The 8235-nt window shown below is 49.8% G+C and overlaps 1 pseudogene; it reads left to right on the top strand.

Moving 5' to 3' along the window:
* Positions 1–307: 307 nt before the first annotated feature.
* Positions 308–7253, top strand: LOC149450323 (F-box-like/WD repeat-containing protein TBL1XR1 pseudogene; annotated as a pseudogene).
* Positions 7254–8235: the final 982 nt, after the last annotated feature.

The raw sequence follows: 8235 nt of genomic DNA, 5'->3' as shown, positions 1-8235 counted from the left end.
CGATCTTCCTCCACATAAGAGGCTTACCGGCTGCCGCTGCCCCGGGAGTGATGGACGTGTAACCAAGGAAGGCGAATCCGGGGGCACACGCGGTTCCTCCATCACGGCGCCAAGATTCCCTTGTTGTTTTCTCCAGTACTATACCGGCTTTTAGAGTGTGACTTTTGGACGAGAAGATGTGATTGGCTTGAAAAGAGAAAACTAATGCAGCCATCACATGGAAGGACTGCCATAACATCTGAAGTCAAAGGTTGCAAAGGTGTCTTTTCTCAGTTTGCTGGGAAGTCCTGGTTTAGGTGGCATAAAGATGAGTATAAGCCGTGATGAGGATACTTTGTGGTGTAGCGATACTTGCAGGAGTCGGGATTCTCCCATTCAGCATTCACTTTTGGTATAGAGAGCCATATCAGCCGGTCTGATATCAATGGTGCCCTGGTGCCACCTGCTGCTTTCATTTCCATCATTCACAAAGGATTGCAGTATGTGGAGGCAGAAGTGAGCATTGATGAGGATGGCACACTTTGTGACGGGAGGACGATGGAATCTCCCTGATTGATGCAGTTATACCTGATGTGGTACAGACAAGACAGCAGGCATACAGAGACAAGCTTGTGCAGCAACAGGCAGCCGCTGCAACGGCAAACAACCAGCAGCCATCTGCGAAGAATGGGGAAAATGCAGCAAACGGGGAGGAGAATGGAGGACAGGGACTGGCAAATAACCACACTGATAGGATGGAAGTTGATGGAGATGTAGAAATCCCATCTAGCAAAGCAGTAGTATTACGTGGTCAGGAATCAGAAGTGTTGGTTTGTGCCTGGAACCCAGTTAGTGATCTATTGGCATCAGGGTCAGGTGATTGGACGGCACGGATATGGAATCTCAGTGAAAACAGCACTAGTGCTTCAACACAGCTGGTCCTTAGACACTGTATACGAGGGGGGGGGACAAGATGGTCCTAGTAACAAGGATCCTTAGATTGGAATAGTGAAGGAACACTTCTAGACACTGGATCCTATGATGGCTTTGCCAGAATCTGGACAGAAGATGGAAACCTTGCAAGCACCTTGGGGCAACACAAAGGACCTATATTTGCCTTGAAATGGGACAAGAAAGGAAATATTATTTAAAGTGCAGGCGTAGACAAGACGACCATAATCTGGGACACACACAGGGGGGGCAAAACAACAGTTTCCTTTTCACACGGCACCAGCGTTAGATGTGGACTGGCAAAGTAACAACACGTTTGCATCATGCAGTACAGATATGTGCATTCCTGTCTGCAAATTGGGACAAGACAAGCCAATAAACACATTCCAGGGATACACAAATGAAGTGACCGCAATAAAGTGGGATCCCACTGGTGACCTTCTTGTATCCTGTTCTAATGACATTATTATTACACAGTATTTATATAGCGCCAACAGTTTGCTCAGCGCTGTACATTACAATGGGAGACAACACATGGGACAGTACAGTAACAATACAATACACGAGGGGTTTGAGGGGCCCTGCTCCTTGGAGCTTACAATCTAGGAGAGAGAGGAGAGTGGTACAGGAGGAAATAGCTGTGGGGGATGGAGTGGTAGGAAGAGTGGAGGAGATCGGCAATTAGCAAGGGGTGGGGTAGGCTTCCCTGAAGAGGTGGGTTTTCAGGGTTCACCTAAAGGAGAGGAGAGTAGGTGACAGTCTGATGGTTTGGGGTAGGGAGTTCCAGAGGATGCTTGACACCCTGGAGAAGTTCAGAAGACGGGCATGGCAGGGGGAGACCAGGGAACTAGAGAGAAGGAGGTCTTGTGAGGAGCGGAGAGTGCGTGTTGGGTGGTATTTTGATATTAGGTCAGTGATGTAGTTCGGGGCAGTATGATGGACAGTTTTGATCCATTGGGCAATCGGAAGCCAGTGGAGGGATTGGCAGAGGGGGGTGGCAGAAACGGAGCGGTTGGTAAGGTGGATGAGTCTGGCCGCAGAGTTCAGGATAGACTGAAGCGGGGATAGCCTGTGGCGAGGCAGGCCAGTGAGTAGGGAGTTGCAGTAGTCGAGTCGTGATATGATGAGGGAGTGGATGAGCTGTTTAGTGGTTTCTGGGGTTAGGAACGTGCAGATTTTGGCGATGTTGCGGAGGTGGAGTCTGCATGAGTTTGTTAGTGATTGGACTTGGGGCTGGAAGGATAGATTGGAGTCCAGAATGACACCAAGTACTCTGGCCTGCGGGGCGGGCCTGATGGTGGCGTTGTTGGATGTGATGGAGAAGTCAATGGGGGGTGGGGTCCGGGCTGGGGGGGGAGACTAGGAGCTCGGTTTTGGAGAGGTTCAGTTTAAGGAAGTGGAGCGACATCCAGTCTGATATGTCGCTCAGTAGGTGTGTGATTCGGGCGGAGACTGAGGGGGTGAGGTGGGGGGTCAAGAGATAGATTTGCGTGTCGTCGGCATAGAGGTGGTAGTTGAAGCCGTGAGAGTGTATGAGTTGGCCAAGGGAGGAGGTGTAGATGGAGAAGAGAAGGGGCCCGAGGACAGAGCCTTGAGGGACCCCAACAGAGAGGGGGAGTGAGGGGGAGGTGGTAGCGTTATAGGTAACGCTGAAGGAGCGTTGTGATAGGTAGGATGAGAGCCAGGAGAGAGCGGAATCTCTGAGGCCGAGGGAGTGTAGTTTTTAGAGGGGGAGGGGGTTGTCGACTGTGTCGAAGGCCGCAGAGAGGTCAAGGAGTAGGAGCACTGAGTAGTGGCCAATAAACACATAAAGTGGGATCCCACTGGTGACCTTCTTGCATCCTGTTCTGATGACATTATTATTATTATTATTACACAGTATTTATATAGCGCCAACAGTTTGCTCAGAGCTGTACATTACAATGGGAGACAATACATGGGACAGTACAGTAACAATACAATAAAATACACGAGGGGTTCAAGGGCCCTTGTCAGGAATCTCAGAGATCACCACGGTGCATGAATCTGCACAGGTGTAGGATCCCGACAAGACATACAGGCAGGTGGGCACTAGGACCCAGGTGCGCCTGTCACCAATGATGGTTGGGCAGGCACTAGGACCCAGGAGCGCCTGTTGGCGCCGTGCAAGCTATTTAAACCAGCTCATGCAATCCTCACATTGCCGTATGGTCTTCATTCCCTGTTCCCTGCTCGTCTGTTCCTGTGTGAGATACCTTGTTACCGACCCTGCTTGATTCTGACCTCTGCTGACCGTCTCCCGCTCTGATCCCTGGCTCGTCTGACTATTCTTTTGCTTACTCCTGAATACCTGACCTCCTGTTGCTGAAACCTGGCTTGTGACCCGACTACTCTCTGTCCGCTGCTCTGTACCGTTCTGCCTCTACTTTTACCGACCCAGCCTGCCTGACTACACTACACGGTCTGCCAGCCCCTTCACATCAGGCTCTCTTCTGATACATACCTCTGGCGGTTCCCTCTACCACAGTCGGGTGCACTCATGGGTCTCAGTCTGCTCCAAGTCCATCCCCACCATCAGGGGCCAGGGGTGAATAAGCAGATTGGGGCTTAGACCCCACGCCCTGGGGAATCCCGTTCTGTGGGTTGCTAGTGATACCGCCGGGTGGATGAAGACAAGATGGCCCAGTTGGGCATCCGGAGGCTGCCCTTAGGGAGGGGACACTGTCAGGGACCCTGTCAATACAATAAATGCCTTCTGGTCTAAAACGTCCCTGCGCTTATTACCTGATTCTGCTGCCTGTATCCTGATCTGACCTGACTAAGAAAGAACTCCGCCTGCACCGACCTCGGCTATCCCTGACCATCCGCTTGCCTGCTCCCTTGTACTTGATCTGCCTGCTTGATACTGACCCGGCTTGTTTGACTCTGCTACATCCAGGTACCTGCACCTGCACCTGGCTCACATCCTGACGGCTGCCATACTTACCTGCTGCTGCACCCACGGTCCTGGATCTGGCTCATATCCTGACGGCTGTCATACTTACCTGCCATTGTACCCACGGTCCTGCATCTGGTCTGCGTCCTGGTCACTGCCATACCTGCCTGCTACCGCATCCACGCTCCAGTGTCCAGTCCCAGTCTGCATCCTGGTTGCCGCCATACCTGCCTGCTGCTGCACCTATGCTCCTGCATCTGCACCTGGCCTGCATCCGGATCTCCTGGGTCTTCAGCTACCTGCTGCCAGCTCTAGATCCACTTGGCACTCGTGCCACTCCTGGCTCTGCGCCCTCTGTTCCCACTATCAGGGGCCCCAAGCGGGAGTTGTAAGAGGATGCCTTCTCTTCACGTCAGGCTCCCCAACCAGGTATAATTCTGCTCCTTTCCTCTCCCTCTTCTCCTCCTCTTCTTTTCTTCTCCTTTTCCTCTCCTCTATTCTGTTTCATTTTCTCTTCCTCTCCTCATCTTCTCTTCTCTCCTCTGCTTCTCCTCTCCCTCTCCTGCCTTTCCCTCTCCTCTCCCTCTCTCTCTCCTTCTGCTCTCCTTTGCTTCTCCTCTCTCTCTTCTTCTCTCCCTCTCCCCTCTCTCTCTCTCATTCTGCTTTCCTCTGCTTCTCCTCTTTCTCTCTCCTTCTCCTCTCCCTCTTCCTCTCCCTCTCTCTGTCCTTCTCCTCTCCCTCTCTCTGTCCTTCTCCTCTCCCTCTTTCTCTACTTCTCTTCTCCTTTCCTCTCTTCTCCCTTCCTCTCCTCCTCCTTTACCTTCTTGTCCTCTCACATCTTCTCCCCTTCTCTTGTTGTCTTTCCCTCCCCTCTCATCTCCTCCCTACAACAAATGAACTAAAAAAATTGAACATTCAAAGCACAAAATATGTGTAAACTTGAAAAAAAGTGCCTAAGCTCACGTGTGTAAGAAAACATGTTACTGCATAGGCATGGTATGAAAGGGCCCTTAATTGCCTTGCAGTAATAGTAGTATTTAGTTTGTGCATTTTGCTCGCTCCAGTTATCTGACAATGGTTCTCTCTGTGCCTGCTCAGGAGGAGCATGAAGAGGACCCAAATTTATGTGATGAGTCTCCTGAATGTCCTGGCGGGGCTGTTGGCAGCGGGTTCTGAGACCACAGATTCTACCCTGAAATTCTGCCTGGCCTTCATGGCCCACTATCCTGATGTCCAGGGTAAGATCAATAATAGGCTGTGGAAGAGTGATTATTCTTGTTATTTCCTGAAGCAATAGTGATAAGAAATATACCCAAAATGAACACAAACATAAACAAACACCTGGCAGAACCCATTAAATACTAATTAAGAAAGTTTGACAAAAGTAAAAAATGACCTGTGCATTCATGGACTGGCCTTCCATCTGTGTGCCTCAGCAGGAATTGAGATTCATTAGACCAGGATACATTTCTCCAGTCTTCTTATGTCCAGTTTTGGTGGGCCTGTGCAATGGGCACAGTATTGGATGGATTCTTCTTCTTCACTAACAGGAGTGGAACCCAATGTGGTCTTCTGTTGTTGTAGCCCATCGACTTCAAACTTAATGTGTTGACCATTCTGAGATGCTTTTCTGTTCTCCAAAGTTGAAAAAGTCCAAAGATGAAAGTGATTATCTGAGTTACTGTAGCCTTAATCAGCGTTAACCAGTCTGAGCGTTCTTCTCCAACCTCTGTCATCGGCAAGGAGTTTCTGTCTGCAGAACTGCCTCTGCTGGATGTTTTTTGAATTTCTCAACATTATGAGGAAACTCTAGTCTAGAGCAACCATTCTCAGCCAAGGTTCTGTGGAACACTTGGGTTCCTCCAGATGTTGATGGAGGTTCTTTGAGCTGTAGCTGATTAATCCCCCATTTCTTGATTGCTGCATTTTCCTGTAGCCAATGCTACTTGGCAAAACTAGCAACTTGGCATAGTTATCTTGTAACCTGGCTGTAAAGGTGACATTTTAACCATCAATGTAAAGCTGACCATAGACAGTTCGAATCTCGGCCAGTTCAGCAGGAGATTTGAACCATGTATGGGCAGGCAGATGCACCCAAGTTGATCAACCAACTTGGGTACAACCAGCCTGCCGGATTTACCATGCGATTATTGCTAGCACCCCCCCCCCCCCCCCCACCGGAAGAACACAACAGCTACACAGGAGGGATTTCCCCCATCAACACTGACTCTGTTAATGGGGGAATTGAACATTTTTTTTCCAGCAACCTGTTCTTGCAGGAAACAATATTTTGGACTTTTTGCTATTAAACATGTCCAGTAAAAAAAATAAAAAAATCAAATTGCGTCATAAATTTAGGCCAAAATGTATTCTGCTCCATGTCTTTGCTAAAAAAAAATCCCAATACATGTAAAAAAAATTTTCTACTATTAATGGCGGCTATCCGTGACTTTTAGGGGGCTCGTGGTAGAAATTCTGACACTGGGGGGGAACTAACTTGGTGTCACTGACATCTCCAGTGACACCAATACAGTGATCAGAGCAAAAAAAAAACAAACACTGTACTAATGATGCTGGGCAGGAAGGGGTTAACATGAGGGGCAATCAAAGGGTTAACTGTGTGCAGGGAGTGTTTTACTAGGGGATGGTGTCTGTGTGCTTCACTGTAATCACACTGCTGTGGATGGCTGTGCTGTGCAGTGCGCCAGAGCTGACAGGGAGGAGGACTGTTAGTAAACAAAACAGTCTTCCTCCCCATCAATGCTTGGCAGTAATCACTGGGCGCCAGCGGGTAATTACTGGGTGGGACCCAGTGATTGACATCCACAGCCGCGAATGGCGGTGTGGGTAGGGGGCACGTGACTCGAGTGCGCCCCCTACCCAGAAATATACATACATGATTTTGCACACAGGTGCCGCCCTGTAGCAGTATATCTGCTATAGGGCGGTCCTTAAGCGGTTAATCATTGTTTATATTTTCTCTTTTGTTGGCTTTGCTCACTACTTGGGTGCCCTCCTACGGTCCACAATGTTTTGTTTTATATACTGTATATTCATAGACAAAGGGGTGGTTGGGAGCGCATAAAGCAAAACAAGCAGCCAGCATAAAAAGGTGAACCTCTGCACCTCTAAAAGACAATATATAATAAATGAATATACGACGCTAATTGTGATAATCACAACAAACATATAATGACAATAATGAATGATAAACGTATATAGAGTGAGCGCTGCTAGGGGGCAAAGGTGACAATGTGAGGACACCGTCTTATGATGACGTTTATGTTATGAACACCAAAATCAAGGTGACAACTTCTAGGAAGTTCATACAGTCAAATGCATCAATAATCCAGATATTAAGGTGCTCCGTGCTCCGTGTTCCGTGACTCCAGGTGAGAAGAACCGGTAACACTATGGACTTACCAGAAGCACATATTTCATGTGCAGAAAAGACATCCAAAAAGGGGGAAGTCATCTGGGTCTGGTCTAGGGCTGCGGGGGTCCTCAAGCTCAATGTGGACACATGGGATGACACTGCTCACACTGGGGTCACACTCCGCTCATATACCCATCCAGCTCCAAAGATCACAGCATACAGGGACCCTCCAGATCCAGAAAAAGGTTCCACCTTGCAGGGCTCATAAATAACCCAGCCAGAGAGTAGATATGTGCCAATAGTGAAGTATGTTTATTGTAAAGGCAAATATTTTAAATAGATGTCAAAGAACTCACATGTGAAGGTACAGTATATAAAAATGGCCGCCGGCCTCCTCGTAGCCGTGCGCGGTGTGACGTCACTCCGGTGGGCTCCTTGCTGATGCGTTTCGTGCACCAGCATGTTGTCAAAGAACAGGGGTCAGAAGGGCAGTGTACTGGATCTGCTGGGCGGAGGACAGGGGTCAGAAGGGCAGTGTACTGGATCTGCAGGGCGGAGGACAGGGGTCAGAAGGGCAGTGTACTGGGTCTGCTGGGCGGAGGATAGGGGTCAGAAGGGCAGTGTATTGGATCTGCTGTGCAGCGGACAGGGGTCAGAAGGGCAGTGTACTGGATCTGCTGTGCAGCGGACAGGGGTCAGAAGGGCAGTGTACTGGGTCTGCTGTGCAGCGGACAGGGGTCAGAAGGGCAGTGTACTGGATCTGCAGGGCGGAGGACAGGGGTCAGAAGGGCAGTGTACTGGGTCTGCTGGGCGGAGGATAGGGGTCAGAAGGGCAGTGTATTGGATCTGCTGTGCAGCGGACAGGGGTCAGAAGGGCAGTGTACTGGATCTGCTGTGCAGCGGACAGGGGTCAGAAGGGCAGTGTACTGGGTCTGCTGTGCAGCGGACAGGGGTCAGAAGGGCAGTGTACTGGATCTGCAGGGCGGAGGACAGGGGTCAGAAGGGCAGTGTACTG

The sequence above is a fragment of the Staurois parvus genome, unplaced genomic scaffold (genome assembly GCF_062004578.1).
Source record: "Staurois parvus isolate SC_StPar_1 unplaced genomic scaffold, SC_StPar_1.0 ptg000575l, whole genome shotgun sequence".
Lineage (NCBI taxonomy): Eukaryota > Metazoa > Chordata > Amphibia > Anura > Ranidae > Staurois > Staurois parvus.
This window is presented reverse-complemented; position numbering and strand designations above follow the sequence as displayed.